Source organism: Triturus cristatus, chromosome 2_2 (genome assembly GCF_964204655.1).
Source record: "Triturus cristatus chromosome 2_2, aTriCri1.1, whole genome shotgun sequence".
NCBI lineage: Eukaryota > Metazoa > Chordata > Amphibia > Caudata > Salamandridae > Triturus > Triturus cristatus.
The window spans coordinates 623,796,156-623,821,827 of record NC_140582.1 but is presented as its reverse complement, the minus strand read 5'-3'; the positions used below and the strand labels follow the sequence as shown (position 1 = coordinate 623,821,827).

At 49.0% G+C, this 25,672-nt stretch overlaps 1 protein-coding gene across 2 annotated transcripts in view; it reads right to left on the bottom strand.

Annotated features, from left to right (window-relative positions):
• Positions 1-25,672, bottom strand: part of PALLD (palladin, cytoskeletal associated protein) — a 1,042,501-nt gene that overhangs the window by 374,339 nt on the left and 642,490 nt on the right. The window lies entirely within an intron of this gene.

Sequence of the window (25,672 nt, the reverse complement as noted above, 5' to 3'; positions counted from 1 at the left end):
TTAGGCAGAGCCCAGGGTCAGTCAGAGTCAGTTACCACCAGTTCCAGTCAGCAAAAAGTTGGGGGGTGCCCAGAGCACAGGATGACTTTGCAACATCCACCCATTGAGGATGGAATATTCTAAAATAAAGAGGGAGAACCAGACAGGCAAGCACTGGAACAGAGCAGAACAGAAGGTCTGTACCAGGCATTATCATCCCCAAGACACGTCTTTGTTTTCAATGGAGTTCTCAACATTCCAACGTTCTAATGGTGATTCATCACTTTAAGTGTGTTTTTCATTAGGCCTGGGCTAAATTTCCGTTCCGCTCGCGGAAATTGCGATAATTTGACATTTTCACGTTCCGCGTAGAGCGCGAAAATGTCAAAATTTCCGCATTCCGCAGCTTAGCGATAATTTGTTTCTTGCTCGCGCTGTAAAATAATACATTCTCGCGCGCGATCGCCTTACCTGAATCCCCGCGTTCGCCGACAAGTTTTCCCGATCCGGTCGCGTTCTCCACGAGATGTTGGATTGTTGGTAGCCATTTGCGCTGTCTCGCGACAGTTCGCGCCCGCAGTAATGTCATTGGTCACGCGATCACGTCTTTCTTCTCGCGATCATGCACCACGAGAAGAGTGAAAACAAGATGGCCGCGACCGCGAGCAACCGCATGGGTAAGTTGGGGAGCTGCGACCACGCAGAAAATACCGCGAACAGGCGGGAAAAAACTTCCGCATCTTCGCGATATTTCCGCGTGTTTGCGGAGATTTTTAACATTTTCTCGATAATTTGCGAAAGTCACTTTCGCAAATTCCGCCCACCCCTATTTTTCATCAGTGATCGAACACACTCTCTGCTCAATGTGGAATAAAATCTATCGTCTTCATAATAGAGATGACCCTACAACCCATGAATACTACCTCCGGCCATAGATCAAGTGAAGATGGCATGGTAGCAGAGATGCACATGTATGTCCAGTATCAGAGTACAAAATACTGGCTCCCGCATCAGCATTCACTACCTAAGTCTCAGATCAGTTCCGAGGCACGAACCTCGTGACACAGTTTATTGTAAATTGAGTGGACAAACTTTGCCCCTTATTGTCTTGAATCCCGCATCATGATAGAGCTAGGAACAATGTAAAGATTCCTCTGCTCCAGGTAAAATAGCAATTGCCTGCTGAAGTGTACCCCAGTCACTGGAAAAAAGATACATTTTCTGGCCTCTCATAGTAAAGTGCAAAAACAACAATTGATGGACAGAATGCAGAACAATGTCATACATTCACCCCACGGTGATGGATCAAACCCAGATCTGTTGACTGGGTGTGAGTGTTTGATTGGTTCTGATGTTCCGTCCATCACCACCCCCTTTTGTACCGCTTTGTTCTCATAGTAAAGTGGCACCACCACGTGATGGCGCTGCAAAACTGCGCATTGGCACACCCCATGGAAGTACCTGTGTGGAATAGTTGTGTTTTCTTCTTGTAGGAATATACTCATGATATAGTCCAGTTTTTTCATGGAAGCAAGCTTGTTTGTATAAGTTCCTGTGAAGCCTGTTGGAAAAAAGGCCATGCAATGCATGTGGGTTTATAAGTGGTGGCTCTGAAAAGGGACGGGGCGGGGGCTTCAAATGACTTTCTGTACCAGGTGGGGGGGGTATACTGTTGGTGCAGTACACTTCAGATGTGACCTTTTGTGATGGACAGGACCCTCCTCGGATGCAATCCAGGTTCAACTTGGAACAGCGAGCTAGAATAGAATATCAAGCAGAGAAAAACCAGACACAGATGATCATGTTTGGCGACTCTCTGTTTGCGAATATTGATTAAATAAAGAGCACAGAGGGGCTTTAATCAGTCAGATTGACTTTGGAATGGCCAAAACTAACAGGAAAATAAGCCATGGATTGCGAAATAAGCCATGCCGGTCAGTGGCATGTTCTGTTTTGTATCATATTAAACACTTAAAAAATTTAGCATAACCAAAAGCTCACGGCAGATACTCAATCAGAATTAAGTTAAATTTGACACTTCAAATAACAATTGAATGCACAGGCACAAGATTTTTTTCTAAGTTTGGCGTCTTTTAAAATGCAGTAAATACCTGGCCAGAGCTCAGAGAAACTTGGATTCAAGCAAGCAACCTATACTGGATAGATTCCAACTCTCATCAGGATCAACGCTCCTTCACCTCGTTCATCATCAAAGACTTTGGCATTTCAGGATGAAGGCTGCAGTGTGTTGAGCATCTCAATGGACTTTCAGAGACTGCCTCTTTCCAGCTGTTCTATTTCGCCATTTACAGTTTACACCGTGGCCCTTGCACCATACGCATTTCCTCCCTAAGTTTGCGAATAATGTTGCTTGTACTACAGCCACAACAACTGCGGAATGCACTGTTGAATGCGACTTGGGACACCGATGATCCATTACTGGCTCCAAGTCAGACCCGATGTCCCTCAGTGGAGCGTAAGGCCAATCTTGGGGTGAGGGATCAACCATGTGATATCATTGGGAGTCAGAGGATGCATGATGTCACTTCACTTACCCGTAGCTCTTAACGTAAATTGTTATCCATGATCCTTCCATGGTCAAGCACGTAAGTACCATGGAGTCAAGGAACAGGGCACGTGACATAACTGCAAGGCTGCTGCATGTAACAATGTCAAAAACACCCCAATAACTTATCTGAATGGACCGGGTTCATAGTGAAGTATAGCTAGATATGAAACAGACGACTGAAGGTCTTAAAGGCTTCAGGCTTAACCTAAGGGATTTATTTAAAAAATATGGCAGACCTACACTGAATGGAGTAGTTGGTGGAGTGCAACCAACATCCAAGTAAGAGAGTTTCTGCGCATTGATTCCCATGGTGTCCATCACCCATCACTTTGTCCAATGACAAAGCAGTGACAGCATCGGGCAGCCAGGAGTTTGGAAACAGTGCAAGTTCACATTGTGGGCAGACGGACAGACAGCGCTGGAACCCAGGCCCACGGTCAAGACTATTCCAAGGAAGTATGTCCAGCAGGGCTTGTATTGTCCTACTCACCAAAGTAAGCAAAACATGAAAGGAGGACGAGAGAAGCTAACAAAGGAGCAGGCTACGTGAACCCCTGGACCGAGCTCGCAGCAAGGATGCCAAGGGCACGCTGGAAGCCAGAAATAACAAGGGGGATGAAATATGGTCTATGAGTTCATGCAACATGTTTATTCTCTTTTGTGTCTCCCCTGAGGGCCAACGGGGAGCCAACCCGCTGCTGCAGCATCACGCGGTCAAGATAATGCAGGCTGCATAGAACAACTCACCAACACACCAGAGGTCCAAGTGTGCCGGGAGTAGCGGAATCTGAGCTCATCTACCTTTATTTTGACGTCTAAATTGTTCCAGTACTTTTTCACAGTTCGGGTACTCTGTTTTAATCTCTCTATTTCCCTGAAGCTCCTGAAAAGCTAAACCTTAATCTGTTCTACCCAACCCCTTCATCTTCGAGCATTCTACCCTCCCCCAGCCCAACACAACTTTTTACACGCAATGTGCTAGTCTGTGAATCCATAACTTTCACCGGAAACCACTCACCTTAACTATTGATTAGAGCATGTATTCAAAAGCATGTTATAGAGTACACTTTATTTTACTGCCACTAAATTCCAAAGTAAATACACAATTTACGTACAATGATTTAGAAACACCATTTTGAACACTGCTTGCAGCCTGGCCATGTTTATTCTTTGTTGCCTTTCTGGTGACAGGTACAGGCATATCAGTCTGCGCTCACCAGTTTTCCGATAGTCCCCCTTTGAGCGCGCACTGCAGTCTGCTGATAATCTCTCACATTACATTAATATATTACTCTGGCCAGTTACTTTAAACGTATTATTTGATCACTTGGTTGAAATCACGGGGCGGAGAGAGCAGACATTTACTTAAATTCAATAGTTATAGGTCTGTCGCTTTTTAATAACTTTTGGTACCCATGTTCACAGGTCTGGTACTTCCATTTATGCCGGGTGCATCCAGCACCTAATAGAACGAAAGAAAGTATCAAATCCTGCCCCACAGCATCGCACACCAACTAGTGCCATTTCTGTGATAGCTGTATCGTCATTATTAATAAAATCTGCCGGCTTGCTTTTTAAGATCTATGAATAGATTTTGAAGCAGCAGCATGGGGCCATGCAAAAGAGCAGGGCAGCGGCGGCCCCTCCACAATGGCGGAGGAACGTCGCCCCACTGGCTCAGAGCCAGCAGTTGAAAAATAAAACAATATCCTACTTTCGTTTTATTTTTTAGCCGTTGGCTCTGAGCCAGCATGTGCAGAGAGGGACATGGCCAGGCCATGGGAGGGCAGAGGAGGAATGGTATGTGCACTTGTAATTGCGCATGTCAGTTTGGCCGGCCGTGTCAGGCCAGAGAAACTGACATGTGCAGTTAGATGTGTCCAACCCGGCTGTATTGTAAAGCCGGGTTGGAGAAACACCACAGACTCCCTGTGCCTGAGCGAGTGTCTTTCCAACCCGCTCAGGCCAATCCCCACGCTGCTTTCATGCTTGAGAGCAGCACGGGGATTGGATGGGAGTTGTGATACTGACCAGGAACTGCAGCAGAGGAGCACATGGCAGGCTGCAGCACCAGGTAAGTGATTTTTTATTTTTTTCATTACCCCCCGCCACACGCTCCCCCCACGTGCTTCCCGCTGGCCCCTCTCTCTCCGTTTCCACCCTCCCCGCTGGTATTTTTATGTGTCGGCAGTCACTGGAAGAGGGTTGGGGGCATAATGACAACCTCGACTCACTATGTCACGGTCCTGGGTACAGCTGTGATTCCTGGAAGAGAGCATCAGTCACCAAGGAAAGTGGTCTGAACTGGGCCTTTTCGCTGGTATGCGCAGGCGGCCGCAGTCTGAAACGGGGCTTCCTGCCCCTCAAAAGCTTTCACCACCCTGAGCATGTGGAGTGCTTCACAATCTTGCGTCTTAATCGGTCCCCTAGAGCAATTAATATTAAAATCTATTAAACCAAATAAAGGTTCCAAGGGTGAGGATCCTCTGACACAAGAAAAGTTTGCCTTGGGTCCTCAGTGAGAAATCCACAGACCACCACCCAAGCGAAGATTGATGGGTTTCACCACCAAACAAAGCCCTCGTGGGGGAGCTGACCAATCAGTTCCTGATACTTTCATCACTATAGACTTTTGCACTGGAAAAGAATAGTCCTCTAGTATGTCCTGACTTTATTTCTCCACTATAGCCGGGAGCTTCCACAAAGTCAAGGAGAACCTCCCAGCAGAAGGCAAGGTTCCATCCCTACAGGCCCTCACATACCCAGCGGAGTTCCACGCGGGGCAAGATAATTCATTCATTCTCTCCATTTTCGCAGTCAGTTGTAGCAACAGACATTTACAAATTTGAGCGTGGTCTATATATGTATACACGCACATACACTTCCTTGCAGTGGACAACTTTCACTGTCCACAGCCTTCCTTAGTGCACAGCCAGGGTTGGCTGCAGGGCCTGGCTTCATACACCGTAACCACAGTGGGAGAACCACTCTAAACCCCCCTCTCACCCCCCAGGAATATTCAATCCCCGCTGCGCAGAGCATTTAAAAAAAATATAATTTTCTGTAGCATGGGAGTACCTCACTACTACACTGGACCATGCTGAGCTCCGCAGTAGTACCACTGTCCTGCCGAAACAATTGGCAATTCAAAAATATTTAAATTCTGAAGGATGCCTCTAGGGACCCTCCACATGGGCTTGGGAGTGAGAGTTTGCGCACCCTGCCCCTTATGTGGTCTTTTTTTAATACAAATTCAGTGTGCAGTATAGCCACTATTGTCAACCAGGGGCTAAAGTGGCTTGCACTTGATGCAGGAAAAACTACAAAGAGGTGTGGCAAGCTGAAGTCCATCACAACAGGGCTGATCAACATTTGTAGAAGGATAGGAAGGTGGCAACCATAGAAGGTTTTATAACCTGGTCTACTCTGCTAGTTATTACAAATGAAGAATTTTGGTTGGCTTTCTAGTGTTCAAAATTTCAATCTGGCATGCTGAGTTCCAGTCTGGGTGCTCATAGGTATTAAAGCTGAAGTGTTTCTTGATTTAATAATGCAAATGTTCTCCCTCAAACTGAATGGTTTAGAACTCTTGACACCCTGACAACCATCTAGTACACCATACCTTTCTATAACAAGCATTTACAATGCAATGGTCTCGGCATTGTTAAAGTTAGAGCTATTGGCATTGCTCATGACATTATTTTTGTTTATGTTTTTGTTTTTAAAACATTTAAAGAAACGGCATTGTTATTTGGCTCCATATAGCGCCTTCATCAGCTTGACGCTTCTTTGACTGAATATTGAAATTATAATTTCATAAAGTGTGACGTGCGCACTTTCATTGGGATGTGTATGTTAAAATCACCACTCTTTTCTAAAGCAGTCTACACATTGTTAAGTCTAGTAGCGAAGAAGTGTTCCTGTTTAAACATAACACATAATTACATCGATTGTAACGTGTATTGTGGGTGGAATTTCTACTAACGTCGGCTTCTCAATAAACGGAAGGTGATCGGTTTGCATGTTATTTGTTTTGTTTTTGTTCATAAATTGTGCACCTGAAGAGAGGGTATCCGAGGAGGCTTATTGAGAAACCCCTTAAGAAGGAAAAACTGGCATGTCGGCATTGTACTTAAGGTCACATTTCACCATGTCACATATGTTAATGGATTGCTTATATTTGATTATCTGTTGTCTATATGTTTTACATTTTGTTATGAAAATAGCAAATACAGGCGTAAATAATTATTGTTTTTCAAGCACAAATGAAGACTGATTTTAGAGAACCTTTCTCTGAAATGTGTACATCTTGGAATAATTTTAATGATATACTGTGATATTCGTTTATAGTGCTAATAATTATTTGTTACAGTTGCAATTATTCGGTTATATAAGCGTCATTTAAACCAAAACGAAAATTATTGATAAAGGCAATGTACATGTTTTTGTAACTACATTTGATGGGCTGAAGAACAGGAGTCCCTACCATCTTTATGACAAGCCATGCCCCAGACTAAATGAATATTAATGCATTTAAAGTATTAAAGTTGAGACAAAGATGTTTATTAGCAAAACGCAAGACAGCAGGCTTTATCCAGCTATGCATCCGAGACCTGGTAAAGCATCCTTGCATCCACCCTATGCACTGCACATGCGTAAAACCAGCGGCCACGTTAGGGCCAGGCAACGTGCCAAGAGCGCTTATTTTAAACGGCATTGGCTTTCATTCTCAAGCAGCAGCGAGGGAAATCCAAAAAGTGTTTGACAGGAGAATGAAGTTTGCCGGCGCGGCCCCCCGCTCACCTTAGAGGAGCCGCCCAGAGTAGTGACCCGGGTGTACAGAGCATGCAGGTCCAGCTCCCTGCCCGCCACAGCTGGCAGCTTTCGAACCCGGGACCTGTGCACAAATAGAGAGCATTAGAGAGATCCGGCAGACGAGGCCGGCGATACCGGACCCCTGGCAAAGCTACCCCTCCACCACCCCCGTGTCTTATAGGTTTAAGGCTAAATGGGTCTTCTCACCCTCTGCTGTGGTGGAACTGCCTCAGCTCGTCCAGGAAAGCTTGCCCTTTCCTCCGCTGGTCCTTTTGAGGTTTCCCCGTCGAGTTTGCCATCGTTTTGGGTATTTTAAAAACAAAATGTATTTTTTCCCCTTTGTATTTATTTTTTTAATCCCCTCTCTCCGTGTTAGGGAACCCGAGTCCCCATCGTCGTCTTCGGGACTGAAAGGCCGGAGAGTGGTCTCTTTTCAAAGAAAAGTTGGTATTTAAAGAGGGGGGGGGGGGGGTGATAGCAGGGCCGTCGGCGGCCTGAACTGGGGGGGGTCTGGGATCTTCAGCAGGGCCAACGGAAACACAGACCAGGCTCCCCTGAGCCCCACTCCATGCCTCTCACCCAGCTTCGGCAAGAGAGATCCAGTGTTTTTTCCCCGGTTTATTTGATTTTTATGGGTTTTTTCTGTCGGTTCTTTCGGGAGACATCCAGGGAAGGTGTATGTGTGTATGTATTGCACTTACCACATTCGATCACACACCGGCCGCTCGCGCCCGCTTACAGGACGCACTCGCGCTCTGCACACGCTCACACACACCAAAAGAGCCCGGGATATGCGATGCCACGGCGGCTGCTGCTCGCCTGAGAGAAGGGGATATTGTGTGTGTGTGAGAGGGAGGGAGCGAAAGAGCTCGGCAGACCCCTAGACTAGGCCGGAGGTACTGCGCACTGACAGAAATGGGTGTAAAGTCTGGTCAGCTGTGGCTCCCGATCAAATGAACGCCATCCTGAAGAGAACGGCCTAACGCGAATTTATCAGCGACCTTCAGCTTTATGTGCGTAACAGCTTCATAAGTTGAATTATAAATGCATACTTTTTTGTGAGTTGAAATACTTTCTTAGGAACAATTTTCGGAAACCATTTTAATAAAGGCAACCTGTTTCTAAAATATGTGTAGACAGTACTTACTTGTTAATTAATTCCAAACCAATATCTCTACTAATATATGACGATTTAACTTTGTACCTTCGTTATCTGTTTGGAAGCTCTTTGAGCTTATTTAAAAAAAAAGAACGATGTGCTCTAAAATGGCCGGCATGGGACTCCTCGGCGTTTGCAGTCCGCTTTCTCTATCTTTGGCATGACAGCAGCCACCCCAGCGGTAAGCGGCCAAGCCGGGAACAATAGAACAGACCAAGGGTTCGCCTTCCCGTGCTTTAGGGATCGTCGGAAATGTGCAGGCAGCGCATGTATTCTTGAGAACGACCCAACTAACAAGGAAGGGGGAGCACCGTTGGATTCACCAACAGCAACATTTAGGGGTTTCAAGCTCTCTCATGGCACATCCAGTGTGGCACCAGGAGTATCAAGCTATCTTCTGAGGCGAGCACACTGCACCGTTTCAGCTTTCGCCTTAGCACCCTCGCTTTACCATTTTTCTATGTATTTTAACGTGACGTATTTTTAAATTCCCACATCACATTTAAACCTTACTTCGTGGGGATGATCTACTCCCACTTTGCAGTGAAGAAAAGCCTGGCTTCCTCGGCCAGCACCTGTTATTTTTACTCCGTTACTACTAGATACACAACATGTCTGTGTGCGGAGGACTCGTTGCTAAGACACAGATAAATCCCTCACATCGTACTGCGCACAGGAATGCACCGAGTCGGAAACCTTTCAGATCTACGTAAAAAGATTCAAAAATCACATCCCCAAAAAGTGTTTTAAACGACATCTGTCTTGGTGGTCGGTACAATTTACTATAGCCACCATGGGAAAACAAATGCACAGCATTTTTTGTTGGTTTTGTTTTTTGTTGCCGTTACATAGCGCGAACTCGGCCGAAGGCCGCATTTCACGAGCACCAGATTACACAACACAAACTCATTTTTACAAGGGCCGAAGGCCGCATTTCACGAGCACCAGATTACACAACACAAACTCATTTTCACAAATACATTTAACAAGCTCACCACTAAGCACACCACCACCTTTCTCCGAGGCTGAGAAGAACTGCCTCGGAGAAACGCAGCGTCCTTTTCGGATTGGGGGGCGTGTTTTGCTGTTGTCTCCTCCCTGAGACTTCTCGCAAAAAACACGCCCCCCGATCCGAAAAAGACGGGGCTTCAATGGAGTGACTGGACCTCTTCTCCAGTGGCTGGCCAGCATTTAAGAGGCCAGCCAATGGAGAACAGGATAGAAGAGGGGCGGGTGCAAGCCCCTCTTCTCAATGACATTAAATCTCCGGACTTCCGGTCTGCCGACCGGATGGTCCCGAGACCTAAAAAGCATAGCCTGGAAAAGGCTGGCTCTTTGGAAATAATCCTTAAATTACAAAGGCATTTAACAATTTTAAATAACTGCTTAACTCAGGGTTGAGGGTTCTCTTGTACAGTAATCTGAAATATTCAAAAGGTGGGTGTTGGATAAGGCAAAATTATGGTCTCCTTTACGGAGAATGAGAGAAGGTGGAGGTCACATTGTGCGGCCCTCCAACAGACCTGGCGGTCTCTTCTGAGCGAATGGAAGCAATGATCTGCTCCCCCATCAGAAGTCATCGTCATTTCAGTGATATTAGACCTTGAAGCTGGGTCCAAGTGCATTACTGTGAATTACTGCACATGATTTGTAGGCTATGAAAGCAATCTCATCAGAGAATTTTTGCTTTATTAAAATCAAGTGAGGGCAAATATTGAACCCCAGGTAAAGAATCTTCACTAAACACAAAGCAAAGGCTGAGGAAGGAGCATCTCTTCAGACGAGCTACAGTTATGCTGGTCCTAGGGCAAAAATGCACAGTGAAGTTCTGTCCTGGTCCTCAAAGTGATGTAGGAGACAGTAGAGCCCAAAGAGGGTCAACAAGTTTGTAGTGTTAATACCAGTTCACTTACGCTATTAGGTCAACCGCATCCCTGGTCGAGGAGGTGCCAACCAAAGTTCATCTTGAGCCCACTGAACTCTCACTCATGGTACAAAGTAGATGGAGGCGTTAACTGTCCACCAAAGGTCCTTTGTCACGGTATCTCTCATCTGACTTGGCAGTCACATACGTCTTTTAAGGAGGAGACCCTTCATGCGCTCAAAAGTGCTCAAAAGTGCTCAAACACCTCACCGACGCTTTGCCACTTCATATAGGTCTGACTTATTTATTATGTCCTCCTGACTCCACTCTATCCCCATGCCCTTGCATCTCTGCTCCTGCTCTTGTTCGCTACCATCTATAAATTCCCTATTCATGTACAGTGCTATGCGCTCACTGCTCACAGCATTCTAACATTGTTGAGAGATCGGTAGTCATTTTCTATTTATTTTTTAGTATTTAGTTGATTTCCCTTTCCACTGCCTCACAATCAATCAACAGCATTTGTAAAGCACAACACTGTCACCCCTAGGGGTATCTGGGCACTATGTCTCCGTCGAAGTGTCAGGTCTTGAGTTTCTTTCTACAGTCTGCTAGCGAGGGGGCTGTACAGAGCTGGAGGAGGTGGTTCCAGGTGTTGGCAACGATGTAGGAGAAGGAGCAGCCACCTCTGCGTCTGCGATGGATGCATGGGTGTGTGCGAGTTTCCCGATACTCATTCTAGACACTTTCAAATTTTAGGATATACACTTTTATAATTTAGTATCAGAGTTACTGTAGGTACATATTCTGGTCCACGTTCCTCAGTACGCCGGACCTGTGTATGGAAGAGGAGTCTCCACGCTGAATAGGGGTAGCGATTGAGCGCCGCCATTACTGTCTATTACTCGAGGTCCTTGGACTTACCATGGGTGTGGACTCAAACACATAGAAGGACAACTTTTTGATTTTGAAAGATTGGGCGATTGAACGCATTGACTTATTGGTGTGGTAGTAGGACCCGCTGAATTGGAAAGAGGAACGTGGACCAGAATATGTACCTACAGTAACTCTGATACTAAATTATAAAAGTGTATATCCTAAAATTTGAAAGTGTTTAGAATGAGTATCGGGAAACTCCGAGCCGAAGACTCTGCGAAACATTATAGTTGCCCTGAAGAAGCCTGAAAGGGTGAAACGCGTTGGCTGTTTTGCTGCTATACATACAAAACAGAAATAAAAAAAGACTAAGAACATTTCTGGCTACAGAAATCATTTATTCTGTCATCGTCTGTGATGAATGAAAGAGATTAACTCTTTGGTCATTATAGCATTGCCTCTCCCTTCTTTCTGTATAAGCGCAGCAGTGAATCCTGCGGTGGAAAGGATGCTGGCGCTGCTTTTCAGAGTTCTGTGGGTGTTCATGCACAGAGCAGCACAGTGACCCGGCCCTCCTTTCTTCCGGCTGTCTGCTGCTCCTGTCGACCGGCTGGGAGCAGGCGAGCACACGCTCACTCCCTTCCTTCCTTCCTCCCAAACTTTAATCGTGGCCTATAAATCATTAATGAAATTCTGCACACGGCAGCATTACAGCGAGTCCACTGTTAGGCCTGGATACAAAATCATAGTTTATCGCATATTGAGGGAAATAAAACCTCTTTATTACAGGTGGCGAACGGAGACAGGTCATTTGTGCATTATCTCAGCTGTGTGGGAAAGGGGGCCCGTTCCCCAAAAATGGCACAAGACCGTAACTTTCTGCCCCGTGGAACTTTCATCTCCATGTAGGGACATAGGTAACAGGAATCCTGAGCTCCAAGAACAGGGCTTGAAATTACTCGTTCGTGTAAGGCCACAGCGTGCTCAAAAGCACACATGGCGTCTGCTAACAAGACAGCAAAAGGCTGGTGCAGAGCCCTCATGACAGTCGACAGAAGCAGAGCAAGCAAACACACAGGAATAGACCTGGGGTCATGTGCACATTTTGAAACTCCAGACACATTCTCCTGTTTGTCTATATTTTGCCCCATATGTTTCAAGTTGTCAATTGTCTACATATATATCATGTGTCATTGTTTTCTGCTAATTTTCTTTAAAATATAAGGTATTCTGTTATCCCTGTATAAACGGCAGTTCTTTATAATCGCCGACTTGTGAGGAATCAAGTTGCCAATTATAAAGATGTCAGAACTCGACTATTATAAGAGCCAGCAACGAGGTGAAAGGCAGGTCAAGTCCCAGGGCATAATTAAAGCAACTGTTTAAAGCAACAAACAGAACTTTTCTTTTCTTTCTTCTGCTCTATTTTAATAGCTTACAATGACAACCAGAAAGAATATTTTATTTTTGCACTCCTTAGATCGAGAAAAGCTAGATACTTTCTGCAAGTTTCTACACCTTTCCAGCTACTGCAGCTTTTATACTGAATTGTATTGAACTGTTTCTAATACTTGTTTGCAACACAAATTTAAATGTTTTGGTGTGTTTAATTTGGCACTAGAGGCTTTATTTGTATTCTTCATGTTTGCCTGCATGCTTGCGTTCTCATATGAAAGGGCTATGCACCAAGTATAAGTGGTTTGTGGGAAAGGTGAAGGTGTGACCATGTGTTATATGGGATAAAGTACCCCCTGGCGTACATCATAAGGATATTGCAAGTCACCTCGGAGTTCCATGACCTTATAAAGAAATTCAGCCATTGGCCTTGTTCCTGTATATATGGTTATGGAACTTCTCAGTGACTTGCAATATCCTTATAATGTATGGCAGGGGGTACTTTATCCCTAATATAATATAACAACAATGATTCCAGTGTGGCATTGTGCATGTATTAAATGAATGGCTTTTCCGCTTGTTGGCCTAACTAGAAGCGAGGACTGCTGCTTGCTATGCTGGTGTTATTTCTCTGGTGAATGATATGGATGTGATTTGCAGCACCAAGCTCTGAGGTGCCCCATGACATTCTGGTGCGCTGCACCATGTTCTGAGGTGTCCATGACATTCTGGTGTGCTGCACCATGTTCTGAGGTGCCCATGACATTCTGGTGCGCTGCACCATGTTCTGAGGTGCAAATGACATTCTGGTGCGCTGCACCATGTTCTGAGGTGCCCATGACATTCTGGTACGCTGCACCATGTTCTGAGGTGCAAATGACATTCTGGTGCGCTGCACCATGTTCTGAGGTGCAAATGACATTCTGGTGCGCTGCGCCATGTTCTGATGTGCAATACTTTATTCTGATGCGCTGCACCATGTTCTGATGTGCAATACTTTATTCTGATGCGCTGCACCATGTTCTGAGGTGCCCTTGACATTCTGGTACGCTGCACCATGTTCTGAGGTGCCCATGACATTCTGGTGCGCTGCACCATGTTCTGAGGTGCCCATGACATTCTGGTGCGCTGCACCATGTTCTGATGTGCAATACTTTATTCTGATGCGCTGCACCATGTTCTGAGTTGGCGCTCCGTGTTCTGAAGCGCAGCTCTGTATTCTGATGGGCAGCACTTTGTTCTGAAGTGCTGCGCCTTATTCTGATGCACAGCACCATGCTCCTACGTGCAGCACCTTGCAGCTGGTCTGCTACTGTAAATGTATTGTTGCACTACCTAGTCAGCGTTAATGCCCTTGCAAAATTGGTCATTCTTCGGTATGAAAATGTTGCCAGTGGTACAGTGCAAGTCAGTGTTTCGGTCCGATATTTTAATTTGGAGGGGTCTCCTAGGGATGCTTTACCTAGAGAGAAAGAAGCAGTCCACAAATGATTGGCTGTGGCCGCGACACATCTCACCGTGTCCTAGTCGACGCTCTTTCTTTCCATCGTGGCTGTTCTGAGCTGTACAGGTGAACTGGTTGAAGCGTCTTTGCAAGATGGGTTGGGTCATCGGGTCTCACTCATCCAATCCTAAAGGAGTGGCAACAGCTTGCATGCATCTCTGGCGCACAAGGCGAGCTGTGGTGAGTACGTTGTCTATTTTAAGTGCTTTATGGTTGCGCATCAATCAGGGGCGCGTTCCCTTGTCGGATCACCTCACAGAGTCCAGTTCACATATCCTGGCTGATTCCAACGCTCTTGGACTTGAGCGCTGGCCGAAACAGACCATGATGTCACCCTTCAACCCTCTGCCGAAACCACTTCTCTTCTTAATAACCCCGGAGCTGTTGTGTCTGTCTCACGCAGACATGAAGCAATGCCTGAAGGAAGACATAGGAGCGGCGCGCGCCCAGAGCCAGCCTGAACTCTGGAGCGCGTGGAACTGGCGCGAGCTCTGAAACCTCATTACATAGGCTGTCTGTGGCTGCCCATCACTGGGGATTGATAGAGGCCCCGACTGAAGCCAGAAGACCAATCCACGTCTGACCTTCATTTGTAGCCCTTTGTTTTATTCGGCTGGGTCAGCATCACCATTAGCGCCCGCCCAATCATCACTCATCGTCATCATCGGTCTAGCGCGGATCTTTCCGTCTCATATGCTGCAGCCAAAGCAGGCTGTCTACGACTCCAGCCTTTCTTCTTTCTTTCTGTTGCTGATCTTGAAGGCTCCAATCCAGGATGACACTTTCAGAATCCATCTCCCAAAGTTTTATGGCCCCAAATTCGAACAGGCTCCATTCTATGTAAATATATATATATATACTACAGCCCTAGAATCCTAAAAATATATAGCAGGGAAATCCATAGGACAAGTACTGGAAATTCTGATGGCACCACTACAATCACTGGTCTTTAACATGGAAGAGAAGCCATCTGCTGACTAAGCTTCAAGATTACTTAACACACTTTGGCCTTCAGACCTTAGGTGCACCAGAAAAGATTACAAAACTCACACAACAAAGTTACAGGGCAAGAATCACTAATCAGATAAAACAAATACAACTGCCACCGCTTTTTAGGGTTGGGGAGTGCGGGAGCGGGAAGGGTTAGGGTATTCGCGCATGGTAATGAGGACGGGTGCGAGCCAGTGCTTAATTTGAGCCGGTGGTTTCCGGTGCTCCGTACTGGCACTTAATTGGCAGCACCAGCACTTATGCCAGTCTCCCACATGGTGGGCTGTTTGTCTGATTAAGAGTGAGCACAACAAGTGTTGTTTACTAATTCAATATACGTTACAAATGACTTCTACCTGCTGCCCTTGCAAATCCTATAGCTTTGGGGGCCTGGAAAAGGTTGAATTGTCACCTTTGTGGGAGTGTGATGGTTAGTAGCTGGTTTGGTACTGTCCTTGGCAGCGCTGGCAGGGGCAGTGGGTGGTGTGGACTGCCGTGGCCTCCTGATGAGGGCCCTGGCACCTAACTGACATTAAGCACTGGTGCGAGCCTCAGAGTCGGGAGCCCTCAGCAAACAGGACGCAAAGGTAGAAAGGCAAAGACGGTCTGACCATGTCTTTGGACAGCTTCCTTTAGGGAACAATGGAGGAGGAAGACAATTGGAAGGACGTGGCATTCACTAGGGCTTTTATTAAAGAAGAGATCGTAGACTGGATGCTGTTTATGGGTCCTTACTAGATTTCTTACCCCTTGAACTCAAACTATGGTTTGCTTCAGTCCAGTCGAAGCTGCACACTCTTCTGACCTAGTTGAACATGTTGTCCCAGGGTCGGCAAGGACTAATTCTTGTCCTGCAGGGTGACTAGTGACTTATATCTAAAGTTGTAGCGGACCTTGGTGATAGCAGTGTTATTCTGAGAATCCATAATTTGTGTTCAAAACTACGTCATTCTTCGCTAGCATTTTCCTTTTGTAATATTACCTGTAGGTAAACTGAGTGATGACAACTGGGCTGTTGCTTAAGTTGCCATAAATCCGATGCCGTGGCGCTTAGAGGGTTTTGGCGTTCCTAACATGATGTGGGTGGCGCAGACAGCTGTGAGGTTTGTTGAAACAGCTGGTATGACAGGCGAGGTGCAGAAATAGAGTAGACATAAAAGGAGACAGGATGGTTTGCTCGAGTACCTGCGAGCTTGGATCTGTATCCCGGGGTGCCGAATGAGGCTGAAACTTGTCGAGCGCAATATTATTGTTTGATGATGATAAAGCAACGCCAGGAGTTTGCGAGCCCTTGCTTTTCTCTTTGAGGAAGAATTTTTAAAAATGGTATAAGTAGAGGAACTTGTATCCTCTTTTTATGTGTATTCTCCTTGACAATATTGTCAACCTTTCAATGTTTTCTCAGTCACTTTCTTTGCCTCTCAATTTGCTCCTTTTGAGGATTTTGCTGAAGTTAGTCTGTCATGTGAAGGATTCGTTGGAGCAGAGGGAGTACTCTCACTGGCTCAAGCGCAGCAGAATTGAGTCTGCTTCCATCACCAGGGCAACGGCAATTGCCTGTGATGTGGACAGGGAGCCGATCACCCAGAGTGGCCGGAGGTGCTTCCCATGGGATGAATGTGGTTGGGTACCAATAACGCATCCCACCTTCTGTCTGACGCTCACCTATCTTCGATTTACTTTCTGCTGTTACCCATCCTCTTTTCTGAGTTGGGTCTCTTGGCGCAACACAACCCAAACATTTTCTCCCAGTAGGAAGGATCCAATTTTGTGTCGGTAAATCAGCTTATATACACCCCTCACATTACAGGTCACCACGTTATAAAACAGCAAGGCTTCTGGGAAAATTGGAGAGTCCTATTGCCCCTTAACGCCTTGTGCAGACACCAACCCATCCCTCATCATAATACACCAGATATGCAGGGCAAACTATTGTACTGCAATGTGCTCCACAAGCAAACACCTCCAACTCCACAGGCTGCCAACAGGGTCTCCCAGAACAATCCTACCCTCAAACCACTACCCCTGTAACAAAACAGGGCCAGTGTACTCATCCGCTACTTGCTAAGTGTGCAGAAGTAACCAGCCTAGATCAGACAGGCCCTTCCCCAACATCTGTCTGAAGGGAGACAAGGCGGCAGCTGGTCGTGCTGTTCACAAGAAGGTTTACACCTTAAAGTATTAATAGACACAGAAGGCGGCGGCCACCCTTTAACCAGACACAGAGCAGCCCCTCAGCCTCAGGCCAGACCACTGTCTCAGGACCTGCTGGGCCGAGTGTCATCCCCCCCCCCCCCTTGAAACCCTACAGTGCCTCGTGTGTTGGCAGACCCTAGCCAGAGGTAAACAGAGCAAGAGGCCTAGGGAGAAGGGACAGTGACGTGTTGTAAGGTCATAGGGCCTCGTCTGCATGTGAAGCGGTTGTCCACCACTGCTACAGAGGCCGGTTTTGCCTCTTTGCATATTTATTTTTTTACACATGATTCCAATTTATTTAGGGTCAGATATTAAAATACAAACAAATGTATTCATTTTTTTTTTTAGATGGCGCTCGTTGCCTCGTTTGTTCACTCTCCATTCCTGATTATAGGTCACTGCTGGTAATGCACAGTACAGAGATCTGTCTGTAATCTGCTGGTCACAGGTTTTAATCTTCATAAAGTAGCCCAGATGGCTACAACACGCGCTGCTGGGCACTGCAAGTGATTTGCAGGTCACATGTATGAATCCTAGTGACTTCGCTGAATTGGTTCGGCACTTTCCGCACAGACGTGCACGCAACCTATGGGGCATACGTTTGAAACCCCACATGAAGTCCTTCGTTTTCATATTCTGCCCTCCCAAGTGGATTCTCAACCACATAATCTGATTGGCCAGATACTGGGATGGGAGCATAGAAATGTTACCTAGATCTCACAAGCTGAGGTCTGTAGGGTGCCTCTGTGTGTGGCGTGTGCACATTGTCCTGTTTAATGTGTTCTGTTGTGACGGTTTAGGGTTATGGTTGCTACTGTTGTGAGCTCGGCCATACAAAGCCATAGTTTCCGAGCAGGTCTTGGCTGTATTCTCCGTGTTCTCTGTAATGTGTTCTGGTGGATGGTGTCTGTTACCCAATGGAACGCACATTGACTTCTGAGCACTAGTCTCTTCCACATGGTCTATTCTCCCGAGCGTGGTGTCCAACAGTGCTGCGAGGCCATAGCATGGTCATTCAGCACTATACACACGATAACAGAACTTAATATAACAGAGAATGGAAACAAATAACTCTCTAAAGCTAGACAGTTGTCAAAGGCGCTGTAGAGCTATTTTACCCCGATCCTCCAGGCTCTGATCTCATGAAGAATCCAATAAAAACACTACAAACATGGATTGTGAAATGCTGCCTCGTGAGTCATAAAATACCCACTCCAGCCGCAACAAAGTGCTGTCTGCAACTAAGAAATGATGTCATATAATCGCCGCGTCCCCACAATCACCCTGGACAAGCACGTACAATCAGCATGAAACACTCTTTGAATGTACTCTAATTTTATCCCAATGTACCTGCTTGTCATTTCCAGTTCAAAACAAGCGAAAGTAATAGCTGAAACTAACGTCAGCTGGTCAGTGTGTCTGCAAACATCAGGATTTATAAACACCTGTTCTCCAACATCTGCTGCCTCGTTCATTAGTTGCGGTCCCAAATATCACTTTTTCATTTTAGCGCATACATTAATTTACTTGCAATTATCAATTTTCGTTACATGCGCTTATTTCCTCGTCAAATATCTGTTTGTCATTTTCAGTAAATCCAGCAGTTTTCCATCAAAGCATCTCTTTCACTGTTAGTATTTACCAGTCACTGTCATAGTGGCAGTGGTTAATTTGTGGCGGTCTTTGCCGGGCTGTGCACCAGCACTTTTCCTAAACACTGGCACTTGAGACTGTCTACCATGTGCTCGCGCTGTATGGCCATGTCTGAGTAGTGCTTATCAATACAGCGTTTAACATACAGATTATGTGCCCAAGTAACCCTGCATTCTGCAGCCCTTGGGATAAACACCGGCCGTCGTGACTACAGGGGTAGCCAATCACATGCTATTCAACACCAAGTGCTTAGGGTAGGGATGACCCAATTACCCGTCAATGCCATGTGCCCAGGTATGTCAGTGTATATGCCAGTCAGTGCCATGTGTCCAAGATCCCAATACGCAAGCCAATGCTACGGTGTCTTGTCCACAGTCATTGCACACATGCATACACTATAGATATATACATACATATATGCACTCTGACACATACACGCACATGCATATGAAGCCACACGTACGCACGTTCCTAAATGTACACACATACAGCAGGAGGGGCTGCAGGTGACAGGGCAAGAAGGGCTGCAGGTGACAGGGCAGGAGGGGCTGCAGGAGACAGGACATCAGGGGCTGCAGGAGACAGGGCAAGAGGGGCTGCAGGAGACAGGGCAAGAGGGGCTGCAGATGACAGGGCAGGAGGGGCTGCAGATGACAGGGCAAGAGGGGCTGCAGGAGACAGGACAAGAAGGGCTGCAGGAGACAGGGCAGGAGGGGCTGCAGATGACAGGGCAAGAGGGGCTGCAGTTGACAGGGCAAGAGGGGCTGCAGGTGACAGGACAGGAGGGGCTGCAGATGACAGGGTAAGAGGGGCAGCAGGAGACAGGGCAGGAGGGTCTGCAGGAGAAAGGGCAGGAGGGGCTGCAGGAGACAGGGCAAGAGGGGCTGCAGGTGACAGGGCAAGAGGGGTTGCAGGAGACAGGGCAAGAGGGGCTGCAGGAGACAGGACATCAGGGGCTGCAGGAGACAGGGCAAGAGTGGCTGCAGATGACAGGGCAGGAGGGGATGCAGGTGACAGGGCAGGAGGGGCTGCAGGTGACAGGGTAAGAGGGGCTGCAGGAGACAGGACATCAGGGGCTGCAGGAGACAGGGCAAGAGGGGCTGCAGGAGACAGGGCAAGAGGGGCTGCAGATGACAGGGCAAGAAGGGCTGCAGGTGACAGGGCAAGAGGGGCTGCAGGAGACAGGACAAGAAGGGCTGCAGGAGACAGGGCAGGAGGGGCTGCAGGAGACAGGGCAAGAGGGGCTGCAGGTGACAGGGCAAGAGGGGTTGCAGGAGACAGGGCAAGAGGGGCTGCAGGAGACAGGACATCAGGGGCTGCAGGAGACAGGGCAAGAGTGGCTGCAGATGACAGGGCAGGAGGGGATGCAGGTGACAGGGCAGGAGGGGCTGCAGGTGACAGGGTAAGAGGGGCTGCAGGAGACAGGACATCAGGGGCTGCAGGAGACAGGGCAAGAGGGGCTGCAGGAGATAGGGCAAGAGGGGCTGCAGATGACAGGGCAGGAGGGGCTGCAGATGACAGGGCAAGAGGGGCTGCAGGTGACAGGACAGGAGGGGCTGCAGATGACAGGGTAAGAGGGGCAGCAGGAGACAGGGCAGGAGGGTCTGCAGGAGAAAGGGCAGGAGGGGCTGCAGGAGACAGGGCAGGAGGGGCTGCAGGAGACAGGGCAAGAGGGGCTGCAGGTGACAGGGCAAGAGGGGTTGCAGGAGACAGGGCAAGAGGGGCTGCAGGAGACAGGACATCAGGGGCTGCAGGAGACAGGGCAAGAGTGGCTGCAGATGACAGGGCAGGAGGGGATGCAGGTGACAGGGCAGGAGGGGCTGCAGGTGACAGGGTAAGAGGGGCTGCAGGAGACAGGACATCAGGGGCTGCAGGAGACAGGGCAAGAGGGGCTGCAGATGACAGGGCAGGAGGGGATGCAGGTGACAGGGCAGGAGGGGCTGCAGGTGACAGGGCAAGAGGGGCTGCAGGAGACAGGACAAGAAGGGCTGCAGGAGACAGGGCAAGAGGGGCTGCAGGTGACAGGGCAAGAGGGGCTGCAGGTGACAGGACAGGAGGGGCTGCAGATGACAGGGTAAGAGGGGCAGCAGGAGACAGGGCAGGAGGGGCTGCAGGAGAAAGGGCAGGAGGGGCTGCAGGAGACAGGGCAGGAGGGGCTGCAGGAGACAGGGCAGGAGGGGCTGCAGGAGACAAGGCAGGAGGGGCTGCAGGTGACAGGGCAGGAGGGGCTGCAGGAGACAGGGCGGAGGGGCTGCAGGTGACAGGGCAAGAAGGGCTGCAGGAGACAGGGCAGGAGGGGCTGCAGGTGACAGGATAGGAGGGGCTGCAGATGACTGGGCAAGAAGGGCTGCAAGAGACAGGGCAGGAGGGGCTGCAGATGTCAGGGCAAGAGGGGCTGCAGGGGACAGGGCAAGAGGGCTGCAGGTGACAGGGCAGGAGGGGCTGCAGGAGAAAGGGCAGGAGGGGCTGCAGGAGACAGGGCAGGAGGGGCTGCAGGAGACAAGGCAGGAGGGGCTGCAGGTGACAGGGCAGGAGGGGCTGCAGGAGACAGGGCGGAGGGGCTGCAGGTGACAGGGCAAGAAGGGCTGCAGGAGACAAGGCAGGAGGGGCTGCAGGTGACAGGGCAGGAGGGGCTGCAGGAGACAGGGTGGAGGGGCTGCAGGTGACAGGGCAAGAAGGGCTGCAGGAGACAGGGCAAGAAGGGCTGCAAGAGACAGGGCAGGAGGGGCTGCAGATGTCAGGGCAAGAGGGGCTGCAGGTGACAGGGCAGAAGGGGCTGCAGATGACAGGGCAAGAGGGGCTGCAGGTGACAGGGCAGGAGGGGCTGCAGGTGACAGGGCAAGAGGGGCTGCAGGAGACAGGACATCAGGGGCTGCAGGTGACTGGGCAGGAGGGGCTGCAGGTGACAGGACAAGAGGGGCTGCAAAAGACAGGGCAAGAGGGGCTGCAGGAGAGGGCAGGAGGGCTGCATGAGACAGGGCAAGAGGGGCTGCAGAAGACAGGGCAAGAGGGGCTGCAGGTGACTGGGCAGGAGGGGCTGCAGGTGACAGGGCAAGAGGGGCTGCAAAAGACAGGGCAAGAGGGGCTGCAGGAGAGGGCAGGAGGGCTGCATGAGACAGGGCAAGAGGGGCTGCAGGTGACAGGGCAGGAGGGGCTGCAGATGACTGGGCAAGAAGGGCTGCAGGAGACAGGGCATGAGGGGCTGCAGATGTCAGGGCAAGAGGGGCTGCAGGTGACAGGGCAGAAAGGGGCTGCAGATGACAGGGCAAGAGGGGCTGCAGGTGACAGGGCAGAAAGGGGCTGCAGGTGACAGGGCAAGAGGGGCTGCAGGTGACAGGGCAGGAGGGGCTGCAGGTGACAGGGCAACAGGGGCTGCAGGTGACAGGGCAGGAGGGGCTGCAGGTGACAGGGCAAGAGGGGCTGCAAAAGACAGGGCAAGAGGGGCTGCAGGAGAGGGCAGGAGGGCTGCATGAGATAGGGCGAGAGAGGCTCAAGGTGACAGGGCAAGAGGGGCTGCAGGTGACAGGACATCAGAGGCTGCAGATGACAGGACAGGAGGGGCTGCAGGTGACAGGGCAGGAGGGACTGCAGATGTCAGGGCAAGAGGGGCTGCAGGTGAGAGGACAGGAGGGGCTGCAGATGTCAGGGCAAGAGGGTCTGCAGATGACAGGCTGCAGGTGACAGAGCAAGAGGGGCTGCAGATGACAGGCTGCAGGTGACAGAGCAAGAGGGGCTGCAGAAGACAGGGCAAGAGGGGCTGCAGGAGAGGGCAGGAGGGCTGCAGATGACAGGACAGGAGGGGCTGCAGATGTCAGGGTAAGAGGGGCTGCAGGTGACAGGGCAGGAGGGGCTGCAGGTGACAGGGCAAGAGGGGCTGCAGAAGACAGGGCAAGAGGGGCTACAGGAGACAGGGCAGGAGGGGCTGCAGGCGACAGGGCAGGAGAGGCTGCAGGTGACAGGGCAGGAGGGGCAGGAGGGGCTGCAGGAGACAGTGCAGGGGTGCTGCAAGTGAAAGAGCACGGGCTGCAGGACACAAGGCAGGAGGCGCTGCAGGAGACAGGGCACAGGGCTGCAGGAGACATGGCAGGAGGGGCGGCAGGAGACAGGGCACGGGGACTGCAGGAGAGGGCAGGAGGGCTGAAGGAGACAGGTCAAGTTAGGCTGCAGGAGAGGGCAGGAGGGGCTACAGAAGACAGGGCAAGTGGGACTGCAGGAAACAGGGCAAGAAGGGCTGCAGGAGAGGGCAGGAGGGGCTGCAGATGACATGGCAAGAGGGGCTGCAGGAGCAAGGGCAAGAGGGGCTGCAGGAGGAAGGGCAAGAGGGGCTGCAGGTGACAGGGCAGGAGGAGCTGCAGGTGACAGGGCAAGAAGGGCTGCAGGAGACAGGGCAAGAGGGGCTGCAGGAGAGGGCAGGAGGGCTGCAGGAGACAGGGCAAGAGGGGCTGCAGGAGGAAGGGCAAGAGGGGCTGCAGGTGACAGGGCAGGAGGAGCTGCAGGTGACAGGGCAAGAAGGGCTGCAGGAGACAGGGCAAGAGGGGCTGCAGGAGAGGGCAGGAGGGCTGCAGGAGACAGGGCAAGAGGGGCTGCAGGAGACAGGGCAAGAGGGGCTGCAGGAGGAAGGGCAAGAGGGGCTGCAGGTGACAGGGCAGGAGGTGCTGCAAGTGACAGGGCTAGAGGGGCTGCAGGAGACAGGGCAGGAGGGGCTGCAGGAGACAGGGCAGGAGGGGCTGCAGGAACACGTGGTAAACGAGTGACAGTTTCTGCTGAGTCCTGTCCCTTACCAAATTGTCTGACCCCGACAGGATGTCTTTTAAACGAAGAGGGGAGGAGGAAGCATGGGGGGACATCGGGGTGGCGTCGCCTCTACTAAAGACGTGGGCGCGTGGACCCTTCAGTTCCTGTAAAAGAGCTGCTCATTACTTTTTGGCACCGTGTGCATGCAGGCAATGCACGTGGCAGGAGGGTGACATCTCAGCAGACCTTTCATCCACATGTGTGCAGGGTACGTGTAGGTTCGTGTAAATCTGCAGGTGGAACGGACTCAGTTTACCGACCGCAGAGGTGGAAGGCGAGAATGCTGAGCCGCACTCAGTGCAGAACAAACAAATAGAAATCACTCAAATCCGCTTATGTCACATACAAAACATTAACCATTTGCAATTTTCTTTTAGATTTTTTAAGTTTTGAGGTGCTTTGTCTACTGCTGAACTACAGAAATACTTCTTTTGTATAAGCCGTTCACCACTTCAATGTTTGTGCAAAGTTTAGAGGTAGGAGTACATTTTAAATCAACTGCTGTACAGAAAATGGGCATTAATGGTATGAATCATGGGAAAAGGGAACTCGAAGAGAATGTGCTAAACAGAAATACCTCCACACAATTTTGAGGCCTTAGTTTGCTCTAGATTGTTCTGTTAGTAGAGGTAAGGCACTTTGCAAATATCCTGATTTTAGGGAGCATGCTGTATACAACTAAGAAGCCCAACACAATTTCCTCCTGGACACCTTTCCTGTTGTGTGTTTGTATTAGTCTGGGGCTGTGTAATTTGCTTTCTTCGACCAATATAGTTGTTGGGGCCTCCACGTAAATGATACAAGCCCCTGTGGGTTACTTTTGCCACACTCCACTGCATGATCCTAAAACCTGCTGACAATCTATTATTAAGGAAATAAGTCCTTCCAAAGTGTCTCAAAGAACAGAAGCAGCCGCCCAGCATTATGGAATGCTACAAAAATCTCTAAAGTATCATCCCGACATAAGCCTCCAATGGAAGTCCACACGCCCTGCAAGGCAAAGAGAACTCATCACAAGGTTTGTGTGGTAAAATGTACTGCTAACCACATAAAGATTGAATAGTCTGTCCATTTCCATGGAAGCCGTATTATAGTGCCAGTTTCCTGGTATATTGTGGTACATACAAATACCACTGCATGTTACCCATTCAGACTGGGGCTGTGAATTAAACATTTAAGGCTGCCACCCACCTGACACCAGATAGTACTGCTGCTAAGAAGAAAGTCTGTTCTTGTGGTCACTGAAATATTTAAGTGAGAAGAGATTACTGGTTCTTAATGGCCATCCATTCCTACTTTTAGGTTCAAATTGGACACCTTCTACCACCAATCCCTCAACTCAGACCTCCTTTGAGACCTGATCCATCTCTTTCTTTAGAATAGAAACATGTGAATGGTATTCTGCAGTGAGGCATTCAAACTCACTCCTCTCAGTTGCAAGAACCGACTCTGAAAGGAAGCTTTTAGAAAGCCATTCTCTAAGTGTCCTATGAACAAATCTGTGAAGAATGAGTGGAAACCAACAACGTGCCTTGTGAAAACATAAAGCTATTGCTACAACTCAACGTATAGCGGTGATTCGTGTAGTCATCCTAAATACAAATATTAGAATTGAGGATGAAGGATTCCACCAGTCCACAGTGGAGGCTCTTGGCGAACGGCTCGTGTTCGTTATATTTCACCACAGAGTCCATTCTCAGGGAGTAGAGTAGAGACTACATTAGCTACACACACAGAGCACATTGCCTCAGTATCCCAGAAGCTTCACCAGCTTCAGTTGGTAAATCTCCAGTACACATGAATTCTGGGGCAGAGGGCATATCTGCAAAGGCTGGGCAATTAAATAAGACGTTCAACCAAGGAAACCAACATCACTGA